The following is a 15,506-nucleotide window of genomic DNA, read 5'->3' on the forward strand; positions in this document are numbered from 1 at the left end:
AATATCTTCTTCTTAGACACCATGAATCCAGTGGCATCGGTCACCGTTGACTGCTAGGTTATCATCTTGGGGGCTTGTCCAAGATCTTCAAGACAAGATAAGAACACTCAGAGTTGAGATTCTTTTGCTCTTTTACTGTGGTCTCTACTTTACTACGGAGAAGGCAATGGCACCCCACTCCAGTACTCTTGCCTGGAAAATCCCATGGGCGGAGGAGCCTGGTAGGCTGCAGTGCATGGGGTCGCTAAGAGTTGGACATGACTGAGTGACTTCACTTTCCCTTTTCACTTTCCTGCATTGGAGAAGGAAAGGGCAATCCACTACAGTACTCTTGCTTGGAGAACCCCAGGGGCGGGGGAGCCTGGTGGGCTGCCAACTCTGGGGTCTGACTCAACAGAGTCAGACACGACTGAAGCAACTTAGCAGCAGCAGCAGCAGCAGTAGCTACTTTACTAAATCAGAAGCATGTGGACTGAATTTCTTTTCCCCAGTCAGCTTTTCCTGGTCCCTCTGACCATTTCATATCTGCTTGGGGAATTAAAGTTATTAACCTTGTGTGCCGGATTGTAGACTTTCAAGGGACTTGCAATCCATGCTGTTATTGTGCTTTTCTAGCAAGGCCCCCACTCCAAGTTTTACAGGACACTGCAGACAGGAGCACTTTAGGGAGCTAGCTGGAGCTCTAGCTCCAGGGACATCTCTCAGACTGGAAATCACCATCCTGACCCCACAGACACACAGGCAAGTTCTTGTCATGGCTATGCCTCTGGACTATATGGATTGAGGCATTGCTGGTGAGCATGAGATTCCTGAGGACACAGATTGGGACACCCCAGATTTGGGCAGATTGAAAGTGCATTGGGCTTCTTCCCTTAGTAATGCTAGCTCTTAGCAGAGCAGACGAAGCCCTCCAGTGGCTCTTGTCTCAACTCCTTAGGTATTCTTTTTGTACAGTCTGCTGGACAGGAATAAAAAGGATGATGCTGGCACTCCATGAATATGAAGGATTAGCTTTTCCTCGCAGGCGGGCCCTCCATTGCCTCCTTTGTTATTAAATAGACTCGTGTGGCCACTCTCAGGAGGATGTCTTGGGTTTTCTGTTCATCCCTTTATGACTTGCCACTTATACTGTTATGAGGAATGTGCACAGGTACACAGAAGTTGGGTGCTTCCCCTAGTGGTCTTGGCTCGGCAAGCATCCGGAAAACTACTCTGTTCCACCCCAGGTGGTGCCGGAATAAAAGGGAAATCAAACCAAGGTTTTAATGGTGAGGACCTGGACATCAATCTGGGATGCCATCAGGTCTAACCCTGGTGCATCTCCACCATGCCTGGGTGGTAGAACGAGGGGGGTTGGGAGTAGGACACCTTCACCTGTAAGAGACAGGTTAGCTCTGGCCAGGGAAGGAAGCTTAGGTGGAGAATCAGTCTCCAACCCCGTCTAGAGCAGGGGCAGACACCTCTGGTAGAAAAAAGCCATGGCACTGGGCACTGCTTTTTTCTCTCTTACAGATGGGGCCTAACAGTCCAGAACCACCCCCCTTGAATAATATCTTGAAAAACTGGGATAATTTTGATCCTCAAGGCCTAAAAATCCCTTATATATGGGGTTTCTTTGCTTTAAGAGAAGACCTCACCTGCCCAGAGAGAGAATCCCTGCTGGGACATCTTATCGATCAGTCTACCCCTGTCATCAGAGCCCATCTGAGCACTCTCTGGTTTAAAGTTTAGCTATGAAGCTATGACTACATGAAGGAGAAATGACATTTTGAACCCTGAATGGCCATGTGTATTCTTTAGACTCCAGAGAAAACTAGGTAAAATGGAATCTTTTTGAAATTGCAAAACTGGTTCTTTTTGCACATGTAATTACTAAAAGTTTGACTTGTGAAAATACTCTTTTGGGGAGCTCTGATCCTGCCTGAGAAACAGAAACATGCCTGGGGAAAAACCTGAGTTAACTCTTATCATGTCCTTGAGATACACAGCCCACTCTATCTGGGACTCCAGCCATGAGCTGGAACTCAAGCCAAGAAATTAAAAGGGACAAAGAGACATTTTAAATTTCAGGTGGAAAACTGTGAGGTTTCTGTCTATCCAGATATGTGTGTGTCTCGGTGTATGTCTCCATCCTTGGAAAAAATTGCTAAAGGCTAAGTGGTTCAATGAGCTCTAATTAATTGGCCTAAAGAGAAGTCAGTGCTTACAAATCAAACGATTCTAAATTCAAGAAAATTAAAGTAAATGAATTTGAGGCTTGTGTGATCTGGGAAATAATCATTACTGAAATGATACATGATATTGATGTTTGTTTATTGATCTAATTAACAGAGGCATTGTGAAGATACTTTTATAAATGATATAACTTTGGGTGATTTATCCTTACCAATCTACAGAATGATGATGTAAAGTACAAGTCATGGTTTCTGAAGAAAAGTAAGATGTGTGTTTTTAATAAAAAGTAATAAGGAATGGAATTCCATTCTATTAAGGGAAAGCAAAGTAAGTCTAAACGTACAGGTGGCTGTCCTCTAAATGGACAAATGAAGTGATGAATACAGAAAGTGTAACCAGGTGTGTTGCAAGTGAAGAAGAGTTTTGTGCATGCTACAAGTTTGTTAAGACATTAAACTGCCTTTGAAGTCTTATTGTTACTATGACTAAGTGAATAACTATTGTTTCACAGTGACTATAAGCTGTTACCAAACTGGAATTTGGTTTTCTCTCACTGATTAAAAGAACAAAGTTTTCTTGGAATGTGGCTTTTGAGAACAGACTACAGCACATATGAACAAAGCTCATTCTGCTTCTACAAAAGTTAACACGTCTTCAGGGAATTTAAAATGGATTATAAATGGCCATAAACCAAAGAGTTGGGGCTATGAGAGGTCCAAGATGGCCACTTGGCTTTTCCTGGCTCCCTGACAAACCTCATTTTTATTTGATAATGCCTTTCCTGGCTTCAGGATTAATATCTCAGAATAGAAAAAAATGGTTAAAAGGTGCTTTCCACAATCTCCAGTGATCAGGGCACCCACTTTGCTGGACAGGTCATACAGACGTTCACAAAAACTTCATGAGTCTCTTCGAGACTATTGCTTTCACTGATGTCCTTGGTCATTGGGCAAGGACAGCAGAACAAAGAGATCAATTGCATGGGATGGAGTAGACCGCTAAATATGACCACAATTTTCACGACTTTTTGTCTGACATATTGTTGACTTTTACTCTGTGTTTTCAGATATAAAGAAGCACTTCTCCTCGAGTTACTGATCGTTTAAAACAATCTAGTGATTTACTCCTATGGGTAAAAGTATACCTTTTTTCTCTCTGCCTCATCCCTCCAGAAACTGGAGACACTTGGGTTCTGAACAGTCTTATCAGGTAAATAAAAAGACTGTCTCCCGACATATACAGAAATCTCAACGTATACTGGGGAGCTCTAAAAGAAAAATCCACCTAACTGATGTCAGGCCTATGGCATCTATTATGTTTCACTGAATATTAAGTTCCAGTTTTTTTAATTAAGGTCTGTATTTACTAAGACTCACTCCTTAGATAGTTCCTTGTGGTTATGTTACATTGCTAAGAGGTTGAATTAAGTTGTTAAAAAGGACATTCTGAGTTTGTTTCTAAAGCTTATCTCAATAACCAGTCTTTGAATAAAGATCAGATGCTCAGGATCTACAAGCAGGATATCAACAGCAAGCTATAGTCATTTAGCAAACTAAGTCAGATGACATGGAGATGTCACTGGGCTACACCTAATAGAAGTTCTTGACTTAACTTCTTATGATTCTACTATTACTGCTATTGTTTTCGATATTGCCTGTTTCAAGAAGTGTTGTTCCTTACATTCTCAGGTGTGTGACTGAGCCACTAAGTGAGTCACTGTATGACTTAGCTGTAAAAAGAAGAGAAGTGAAAAGCAAAGGAGATAAGGAAAGATATAAGCATCTGAATGCAGAGTTCCAAAGAACAGCAAGGAGAGATAAGCAAGCCTTCCTCAGCGATCAATGCAAAGAAATAGAGGAAAACAACAGGATGGGAAAGACTAGAGATCTCTTCAAGAAAATTAGAGATACCAAGGGGACATTTCATGCAAAGATGGGCTCGATAAAGGACAGAAATGGTATGGACCTAACAGAAGCAGCAGATATTAAGAAGAGGTGGCAAGAATACATAGAAGAACTGTACAGAAAAGATCTTCACGACCCAGATAATCACGACGGTGTGATCACTGACCTCGAGCCAGACATCCTGGAATGTGAAGTCAAGTGGGCCTTAGAAAGCATCACTATGATCAAAGCTAGTGAGGTGATGGAACTCCAGAGGAGCTATTTCAACTCCTGAAAGATGATGCTGTGAAAGTGCTGCACTGAATATGCCAGCAAATTTGGAAAACTCAGCAGTGGCCACAGGACTGGAAAAGGTCAGTTTTCATTCCAATCCCAAAGAAAGCAATGCCAAAGAATGCTCAAACTACCGCACAATTGCACTCATCTCACATGCTAGTAAAGTAATGCTCAAAATTCTCCAAGCCAGGCTTCAGCAATACACGAACCGTGAACTTCCAGATGTTCAAGCTGGTTTTAGAAAAGGCAGAGGAACCAGAGATCAAATTGCCAACATCTGCTGGATCATGGAAAAAGCAAGAGAGTTCCAGAAAAACATCTATTTCTGCTTTATTGACTATGCCAAAGCCTTTGACTGCATGGATCACAATAAACTGTATAAAATTCTGAAAGAGATGGGAATACCAGAACCCCTGACCTGCCTCTTGAGAAATCTGTATGCAGGTCAGGAAGCAACAGTTAGAACTGGACATGGAAAAACAGACTGGTTCCAAATAGGAAAAGGAGTACATCAAGGCTGTATATTGTCACCGTGCTTATTTAATTTCTATGCAGAGTACATCATGAGAAATGCTGGACTGGAAGAAACACAAGCTGGAATCAAGATTGCCAGGATAATATCAGTAACCTCAGAAATGCAGATGACACCACCCTTATGGCAGAAAGTGAAGAGGAACTAAAAAGCCTCTTGATGAAAGTGAAAGTGGAGAGTGAAAAAGTTGGCTTAAAGCTCGACATGCAGAAAACGAAGATCACAGCATCTGCACCCATCACTTCATGGGAAATAGATGGGGAAATAGTGGAAACAGTATCAGACTTTATTTTGGGGGGCTCCAAAATCACTGCAGATGGTGACTGCAGCCATGAAATTAAAAGACGCTTACTCCTTGGAAGAAAAGTTATGAACAACCTAGATAGCATATTCAAAAGCAGAGACATTACTTTGCCAACAAAGGTCCGTCTAGTCAAGGCTATGGTTTTTCCTGTAGTCATGTTTGGATGTGAGAGTTGGACCATGAAGAAGGCTGAGCACCGAAGAATTGATGCTTTTGAACTGTGGTGTTGGAGAAGACTCCTGAGAGTCCCTTGGACTGCAAGGAGATCCAACCAGTCCATTCTGAAGGAGATCAGCCCTGGGATTTCTTTGGAAGGAATGATGCTAAAGCTGAAACTCCAGTACTTTGGCCACCTCATGCAAAGAGTTGACTCTTTGGAAAAGACTCCGATGCTGGGAGGGATTGGGGGCAAGAGGAGAAGGGGATGACAGAGGATGAGATGGCTGGATGGCATGACTGACTCGATGGACATGAGTCTAAGTGAAGTCCAGGAGTTGGTGATGGACAGGGAGGCCTGGCGTGCTGCGATTCATGGGGTCACGAAGAGTCGGACAGGACTGAGCGACTGAACTGAACTGAACCGACATAACATAAGAAATCCCCACGCAATAGGAATTAAAATCAGTATATGAGTTTTCTCATACAGTGTGATTTACTAGCGAAAAGCAACCACCACCCCACAACCTGAACTGTTCATGAATCCAGACTGAATGAGGCAGGCAGAATAATATCTTATTTTAAGCCTCATTCCGAGAGAGAGAGATTTGTATGAATGATGTCTCTGTGAAATGAAGCAATATATTCTGGCCTCTTTATTTCCTAGTACTTGTACTTATTAACAAGAGAGATAAGAATGGCATATATTGTAAGCATCTTTTTAAAAAATTCCTCACCCAAAATATCTGGTATTAAACTCTGTAGTTCGTGGCTGAAGGTCATGGATTATGGTTTATGCTTAATTTACACATGAAGGCAGAACTGAGGTCTCTATGGAAGGCTATTAAACACTATAAGCAAACACAGAGATGGGGATATTGAAAAATATCAGTTATTACCAGATATTCGCAACTATCTGGGAAGATGAATGGATGATCTTTATGAAAATGTAACTCCAAACAACTGATCCACTTGAGGAGATAATTCAATTGGGAAAATAAGTAAGATTTGGTTAATTTACATTATTTACTACATATTCATTCGGTTACTTTGATAACTTCTGCCTCCTTAAGATTATTATTTACAATTCTGAGACACCATTCTTTTTTGACATTTAAATATTAAGCAAAATATGAAAATAATATTAGCAAATTATCTTGCAAGTACAAAAATAAGACACATACACATTCAGTTCAGTTCAGTCCCTCAGTCGTGTCTGACTCTTTGAGACCCCATGTACTGCAGCAAACCAGGCCTCCCCGTCCATCACCAACTCCCGGAGTCCACCCAAACCCATGTCCATTGAGTCAGTGATGCCATCCAGCCATCTCATCCTCTGTTGTCCCCTTCTCCTCCTCCCCTCAACCTTTCCAAGCATCAGGGTCTTTTCAAATGCGTCAGCTCTTCTCATCAGGTGGCCAAAGTGTTGGAGTTTTAGCTTCAACATCAGTCCTTCCAATGAACACCCAGGACTGATCTCCTTTGGGATGGACTGGTTGGATCTCCTTGTAGTCCAAGGGACATTCAAGAGTCTTCTCCAACACCACAGTTCAAATGCATCAATTCTTCGGCCCTCAGCTTTCTTTAGAGTCCAACTCTCACATCTATACATGACTGCTGGAAAAACTATAGCTTTGACTAGACAGATCTTTGTTGCTAGTAAAGTAATGCTCAAAATTCTCCAAGCCAGGCTTCAGCAATACGTGCACCATGAACTTCCAGATGTTCAATCTGGTTTTAGAAAAGGCAGAGGAACCAGAAATCAAATTGCCAACATCTGCTGGATCATCGAAAAAGCAAGAGAGTTCCAGAAAAACTTCTATTTCTGCTTTCTTGACTATGCCATAGCCTTTGACTGTGTGGATCACAATAAACTGTGGAAAATTCTGAAGGAGACACACACATAATATAGCCAAATATTAATATGGCCTATCTTTGTGTGGAGAACAGTTAACAACATTTTTATGACATATTAATAATATGATTCTTTAAAATTCATAATCTTTCCTATTAATTCTAAAAAATATTACATTATTTGAGAGAGAAACATTAGAAAATATCCTATTACCTAAAATAAATCTATAGTATTAAATATAGTTTAACTCATTATATAGAATACAAATCTATACTATCAATAGTTACACTTTATATCCAAAACTGTGCACATTTTCATAAGAAAATGCAGCACTCTTAAAAATGTATTTCAAACAAAATGTATACTTTGCACTAGAAAATCATGAAAATCCTATAGGTATGGATGTATACACATTAGACTTCCCTGGTAGCTCACCTGGTAAAGAATCCATCTGCAATGCAGGAGACCTCTGGTTGATTCCTGGGTCAGGAAAATCCCCTGGAGAAGAGATAGGCTACCCACTCCAGTATACTTGGGCTTCCCTGATGGCTCAGTTGGTAAAGAGTCTGCCTGCAGTATGGGAGACCTGGGTTCAGTCCCTGGCTTGGGAAGATCCCCTGGAGGAGAACATGGCAACCCACTCTGATATTTGTGCCTGGAGAATCCCCATGGACAGAGAAGCCTGGTGGGCTACAGTCCATGTGGCCACAGAGTCAGAAACACCTAAGCACAGCAGCAGAATATATATATATTCCCATCACTGAGTCTGATCTATATTTTGTCAAATATTATTTTAGGATTATTCTACACTTGAAATTAGAAACGAAGTGAAAGTCTTTTACTTTGAAATAAATCATCTATTTTGAGGAACTAAAGGATTTATATTTTCTTCTTTTTTGTAGCAAAGTCAGTTGTAGTTTATATATTCCTTGATCATGTATACTTAATGTGAAACCCAGTTAAAATAGCAAGAGTTTGTGTGTATATATATATATATATATATATATATATATACACACACACATATATTTTCCCCAATACTTACAATGTTACTTCACAAACAGATCACACAGTGACTTGCTTTTCAGACTGTAAGACTTGCCATGTAGACTATAAGGCTGGACTTTACACTATGTTGTATTTAGATCTATATATTCTTTTCACTTAAGTAAAATAATCGCAGTTCACAAATACACACAAAAAGATCTCTAGGTATTTGATTAAAAGAAATCTAGAATTGTAGGATACGAGGCTAGGTATATAGTTCTGAAAGGAGTTTGCAGTATGTGATTGTTCTTATTTTCCTATAACTGCCTTTTTGTTTTTGTTTAGTCGCTGAATCATGTCCAGCTGTTTTGCATCCCCATGGGCTGTAGCCCATCAGATTCCTCTCTCCATGGGATTTCCCAGGCAAAAACACTGGAGTGGGTAGCCATTTCCTTCTCCAGAGGATCTTCCTGGCCCAAGGATTGAACCTGTGTCTCCTGCATTAGCAGGTGGATTCTTCAACTGTCTTTTACCTTTTAACATATTATTACCTTTTATACCTTGAGGCCAACTATTTTGAGAGCGAAGTCTCCCCCAGGTTTAGCCTTCAATACAGGCAGGATCACTCTCCCTCCAGATTTTTCAGTGTGTTTTTACTCTGTAAAAAGTTTTCTTTTCTTTTCTTTTTTTTTTTAAACAAAGGGGATTATTAGTGAAAAGTGAAATCAAGGAAAACACATTGAGAGGAAAATAAAGAAGGAACCACCGAAGGCAAGCTGTTGTTGGAGGCTTGGCTTTTACACATTCTGACTGATTTTCCCATTAGCAGGAGAGAATCAGCAACAGAGGGAGTGATGAGAAGACAGTCACTGGCGTCAGACGAATGACCTTCAGATCATTAAGTTCCCTTCCCAGAACCTTTTATTGCACCAAACTCTTCTTATGGAATTTTTCATCTCCATGTTTCTAAGTGTGTAGATAAGCGGGTTGAGCATGGGGACAATAATTGTGTAGAAGAGCGTAAACACTTTATCTTCTGGTAATGTTGTGGCAGGTCTAATGTAAACAAAGATGACAGGTGTGAAAAAGAGGATCACGGACTGTGATGTGGGAACTACAGGTGGAAAGTGCTTTATGGTGGCTTTCTGCAGAATATGTGCACACATTATACAGAATCAAAGTGTAGGAGGCCATCAAAACCACAAAGAGCACCAGTCCCATCAAGCCAGAACTGGCAATGACAAAAAAGCCAATTTTGTGTGTATCAGTGCAGGCTAGTTTCAACAAAAGATATGCATCACGGAAATAGTGATCTATTTCACTGGGGCCACAGAAAGGTCAAACAATCGCAAGAAGAAAGAGACCAAGAGAATGAAGAAGTCCCCCTGCACACGACGCTATGAGAATTGAGTGACGTTTTTGCCTGTTCATGGTGATGGCGTCGTGGAGAGGTTTGCTGACGGCCACATAGCAGTCACAGGCCATCCCTGTGAGGGTGAAGACCTCAATCCCCCCTCAAAGAAGTGGGTGGTGAAAAGCTGTGTCATGCAGTTTTTATAGGAAATGGCCTTTTTCTCCATCAGTAAGTCAGTCAGGAGTTTGGGTGTCACAGTGGAGGTGTAGAAGAGGTCTGAGAGTGCAAGGCAGTTAAGGAAGAAGTACATGGGCTGGGTGATTAGCTGACTGCATGTAGTAGAAATCACAATGATCAAATTCCCCAACCAAATAGCCAGGTAACAGAATAAGAAAAATAAAAAGCAGAGGATCTGGACTTTCTTGTCCATAGAAAGTTCTAAGAGGATAAATTCAGTAACATTATTTCTATCTTCCATGATCTGATGTTCAAGAAAGTGATCTGAAATGACAAAACCAATGAAACGAATCATTGATGAGAAAATGGAAACCTAATATCTACTTTAAATGGCACCAATGCCTTTTAAAGACAAGTTATTTTGAGACCCACTGAAATCATTTTCATTTAATACGAGTCTTTGACTATCTAGTACTAATATTCTTCTATGAGCTAAGAATACAGTGATAAATTAGACAAAGTTCCAGTTTTTATATAATTTAAATTATTTTGTGAGGAAGCAAGGAATTATATTTATCAAGAATTTTAAAAAAAGAGATAATCTTAATAGTGTTAAGTAGGGTGACATATAATGTGCCAATTTAGGATGTAAAATAGAGGTAACTATAGAATTTGCTTGATTAAGTGGTTTCTAATGAAATCACAAAATTGGTGTAGGGTGTGTGGGTGGGTTTTGCAGTGCTGGCACAGAGTCAATGTTAAATAAATATCAATTAAATAAAAATCTGGAAAGTGAACAATGTGCTATAATTTTGAAGGAATAATACAATAAATAATCATCCTTTAGTCAGGTAATTCATGATAAAACTGAAGAACAAATCATTTTTATGAGTGGACTCATAATCCTTTTTGACTTTTAAGTTAGTTAAGTTGCTCAGTAGTATCTGATTCTTTGCGACCCCGTGGACTGTAGACCACCAGGCTCCTCCATCCATGGGATTCTCTGGGCAAGAATACTGGAATGGGTTGCCATTTCCTTCTCCAGGGGATCTTTCTGACTCAGGGATCAAACCCAGGTCTTCTGCATTGCAGGCAGATGCTTTAACCTCTGAGCCACCAGGGAAGCCCTTTTGACTTTTAAGAGGAAATAATTCCTTCATGTGAAATACTCCATGAAACTTTCATATTTCTTAAACAATATTTGAAGCATCTCTAGGTTAATATATTGACAACTATGCTTTTCCTGTTTGTCTATATTTCTCTTGCAAGATTATTTCCTCTTTCAAAATATATTAACATTCAGAAGTTATTTGAGTTCCATCTTATCAGACTGTAATTATAGTTGCCTAGTTTGGAAATAATATACTGAGAAATGGGCTCCACTAATTCCAAATTAGTTCCCCTAAACACAATGCAATAAACAAGATGGAGCACTTCTTCCCGTAATTTCTTAGAGAATTCACCCACACAGTCTGCATGTGGAGTAGAGTTCCCTTTGGTCCACATCTTCTCTAGCATTTGTTATTGATAGACTTTGCAATGAGGACCATTCGGATTCGAGGAAGTGGTCCCTCCTTGTAATTTGCAGTTGAGTCGCTCCAATCATTAGTGTTATGGAGCAAGATGAACTTTTGGAAATGCAGATGCAATTCTATCACCTCCCTGCCACAACTGCTCTTGGATTTTCCCATCATATTGAATATATGATCACATCCCTTCATTGCTTCTTCCCGAAGTTTGTCTCTGATGCCTTTTCACTGGAATGCCCTCTGCACGCTTTGGCTTCCATCCCATAGGGCATTTTTCATTTCTAGAATGTCCTAAGTTTCCCTGGTCACATAGCCTTCCAAGATGCTATTTTCCCTGCGTGAAATTCTTCCTGCATCTTAACCCTGGTTTACGTAGGTTCAACCTACGGATCTCAAACCAATTGTTACTCTGAAAAGCCTTTCCTGACACCCAGGTTTTGGTGAGGGAAGAGGTCCCACTATAAGTTTGCAAAGGATCTGGCTGTGATGTATCATTAAATTCCTCTCAGTGAAAGCAGGAACTCTGTGTCTTCTTCTCTCCACATTCTATTTCCAGAAATTTATTACACGCCTCCTAGCTCATCGTAGGTGCTCAGTATTTACTTAGTGTGTGAAAGACAGAAAAGATCTTGGAGGCCTCAAGGTGTCACTTGGCTCGGCACTTTTGATCTCCTTGTATATTTGGCGATTGAATTCTTTCTTTCCTGGGTTGATGTGTACACTATAATCAAGGCAAAATATAAGGCATTAATACATATCCATAAATATAGTTTCTTGCTTTCAAGGAACTCGTACCGCAGATTTCTACAAGTTAGGGCTTTTCAAAAGCTCTAGAAGTATGTGAACGTTCAGTATGATTCATTTTCACTTCAAAGAAAAATCGTTGGACTTCCATAGCAAAGGTGGAGACCTTCCAACGTTGAGTCCAATACTTATACCTTGACCATTTCAGGCAAGTCTTGTGGTTCCTTCTGGAGGTGTGTGGCACTTGCAGAAATGTGAAAATTTTCCAATGTCCTCAGACTTTGGTGTCATTTGCAATCATCAAGAAAGCTTCCAGGTCTCCCACCACACACAGTCAGTAGCCAACGGAGTGCATTCCAGGAATATGCGTTGTTAACCAGCATCACCGTTGATACTGTTGCTGCACACTCAATGCAGTGGGCAGGGCCAGGATTGTCCTCTGGGTCTCATGTGGAATGGAGAGAAGGGCTTCCCCCACCCCCACAGAGCCCAACACCCCCACCCGCTGTTCACAGCCTTGTGACTAGAAACGGTCCCCAAAACAAGAATCAGACAAACCAGAGAAGCCCAATGATAGTCCTTGAGATGAAGGAACTAAGCAGCTGGTTGAGAAGGCACCAAGGGGAAAGGTTGCTCTTCTTGTCTGCCACTCTACTCCTTTCTTCCTGGACGCCTTAGGGGTTCGTCATGGAGATTTGAAATAAAGTGCACAAAAGTCATATGTGTTGAATCAAGATTTTGCATTTAACCATCTCTCAAAAAGGAAGAGAGCTTCACCTGCACATGTTTCTTTCAAAAACGTCAACTGCTTTTCAATTCTGGGGTTTCTCTCTTGCCTTGTTCAAGTAGCCTTAAGAGTAAAAATCGACGAAAACTACATAAAGATTCAAAGATACCAACAAAGGACACCTTCTGTTTCTGAAATCATCTTTCCATTTAGTAGAACACGAGCTCTATTCTTTGTATTTGGCCTAGGGAGTTAGCAATGTCCTTGTTCAGATGGCAAGGCATCCGCCCGCAGGAGATTGGGGTTTGGTCCCTGGGTCGGGAAGATCCCCCCCCGCCCTGCCCCGGAGAAGGAAATGGCAACCCACTCCAGTATTCTCGCCTGGGAAATGCCACGGACAGAGGAGCCTGATGGGCCGCAGTCCATGGGTCGTATCAAAGTTGGGCTCAACCCAGCAACTAGGAACAGAAGTATTTCCAAAGACCACACTCAAGTGTGTGTGTGTGTGTGTGTGTGTGTGTCTGTGTATCTCCTCTCGCCGTCTTGGAGTCTGTCTCGGAATCTTCATGTATTTCTGCCTCTGTATCTTCTGACAGCCGGCCGCCGGCCCGTTCGTCTGGCCCCGGCCTCTGCCAGGTGCTCTGGCTCTGGCTGAGGAGCTTGTGCAGGCCAGCTGTCTCCCTTGGCATGGGTGCGTGCGAGTGTCTGTGTGTCTGTCTGTGTGCCTGCCTGTGGCTCATCTGCTCTCTCAGGAAGGTCGAGTGCTTGGCGGGCGGCGTGGGGGCAAAGGGGGGCCTCGGTAGTGCGAAGGGGCGGGGCTGACGCGCTCCAGTGGACTGCGCCTCCATGGCTCCAGGTGTGTTTCAGCACCAGGCAGGTGCCCAGCAAGATGGGCGCTCAAGATTCATTGTGCCTAGTCCCGAAGGAGGTTTAGAGTCCAGCGGGCCGCGGGAGTCAGGTCACGGCAGGTCCCGAAGATCGACACCTCTAGGGCGGTGTGGCCCTGATCAGAGAAACGGATTGGGGGCAGGCGCTGCTCAGCGAACGCAGCCGGGCTTGGAGTGGCTGGGGGTGGGAATGGGCCAAGACCTCCGCACCCCTCAGCCTACCCCCCAGGCCCCACGCGCAAACACGCCCACCCTCCCCGTCACTGGGATGTCCTGGAAGCCCTTCGGGCCCCCGGGCCTGGCCTGGCGATTCCTGGTCTGGTTTTGGCGGTGTTTGGTGGCGGGCTGGCGTCAGCAGGCTGGTGTCCTTTCGCAGGCCGTGCACCTCAAGTACAGCACGCCCCCCAAGGAGAGGTGCGGCCTGTTGGCCTGACCTGCAGATCAGAGTGAAAGGGTGGCGACGAGCAAGGCTCTTAGGGCGCCCCACAGCAACCGCCTCTGTCTGGCTGTCGCAGTTTCCGCGGGGTGGCATGTGTTTTCCTCTTTATAACCCGTGCTTGCTGCTCTTCCAGTTTAACTTAGAAGCAGCCCTTATTTTCTGCATTTCTAGTTGTCACCGTTCACTGGGGCTTTCCATGTGGTGCTTGGGATAAAGATCCTGCCTGCCCGTGCTTCAGATAACAAGCGATGTGGGTTCGATCCGTGGGTCGAGAAGATGCCCTGGAGGAGGGCGTGGCCACCCACTCCAGTATTCTCGCCTGGAGAATCCCATGGACAGAGGAGCTAGTGGGCTACAGTCCCTGGGGTCGCAGAGTCAGACACGACTGAAGCAGGTTAGCACACACTCAGGTTTTAGTTCAGCCACTCAGGTGTGTCCGACTCTTTGCCACTCCGTGGACTGCAGCACTCCAGGCTTTCCTGTCCTTCAGTATCTCCTGGAATTTGCTCCAACTCATGTCCATTGAATCATCATGCCACAGAACCATCTCATTCCGGTGGCATCCACCAGAGAGGTGGCTGGGGTTTGGCAAAGTGCCTGGTCTTGCTGCGTGGGTGTGAACCTGCCCTCACCACTCCCTGACCGTGTGACCGTCACCGTGTCCTCCTCTGTAAATTTGGAGGGGGCAACACCTGCTTGGGAAGGGGCACACACAGCATCTTGTATATAATCAATGCACCATCCATCGCAGCATTGTATATATTAATAACAGGGATCACATTTAATAACCTGCTCCTTTTTCTCTCTTGTCACTTAACTGTGCTCCAGATCACATCTGCTTTACTTACCCCCGTAAATCCCACACCCAGCACAAACAAGACTCAACAAATTTGTGGCTGAAGAGGCAGGAACATACCCTGTCTTCAAGGAGATGAAGCCAAGCGAGATGAGGGCCTAATGATAACCCTGTGTGATGAGGGGACCTCAGGAGGACCTGCATGGCTGTGGGGTGGGGTAGGGGCATGGGCAGATGAGCTCCTGGATGGGGAGGTGGCAGGAAGGAGGGCGGGCTGTTCCTTGTGGGGTGTCCACAGATTATACTTCGCCCCTCACTGATGAGCACTTAGGCAGTTTCCAAACACATGTCACTGTTAGGAGGAAACAATCATTGCCTAGCTCCTACTCAATTGATTTCGTACAATATGTTTCTAGCATTGGAGTACAATCATCTGCTTTATTCATTCCATGCTCCGTCCATCCACCCATCCAGCCAGCCATCTGTTCATCCAACCATCCACTCACTAATCAATCCATCCGTCCACTCATTAACTCATCTGATCATCTCAGACCCATTGAGAAGACAGACGCCTCTTCCACTCCTGCTCCTAGGAGGACCCCCAGCGTGAGTGACTGGAGCCTTGTGGGGACAACAGGGGAGACACAGAAGGGAGATGCCTGCA

The 15,506-nt window shown here is 43.3% G+C and overlaps 1 pseudogene; it reads right to left on the reverse strand.

Moving 5' to 3' along the window:
- Nucleotides 1-6,170: 6,170 nt before the first annotated feature.
- LOC139179662 (olfactory receptor 4P4-like) lies at nucleotides 6,171-15,389 on the reverse strand (annotated as a pseudogene).
- Nucleotides 15,390-15,506: the final 117 nt, after the last annotated feature.

The sequence above is a fragment of the Bos indicus genome, chromosome 25 (genome assembly GCF_029378745.1).
Source record: "Bos indicus isolate NIAB-ARS_2022 breed Sahiwal x Tharparkar chromosome 25, NIAB-ARS_B.indTharparkar_mat_pri_1.0, whole genome shotgun sequence".
In the NCBI taxonomy this organism is placed as follows: Eukaryota; Metazoa; Chordata; class Mammalia; order Artiodactyla; family Bovidae; genus Bos; species Bos indicus.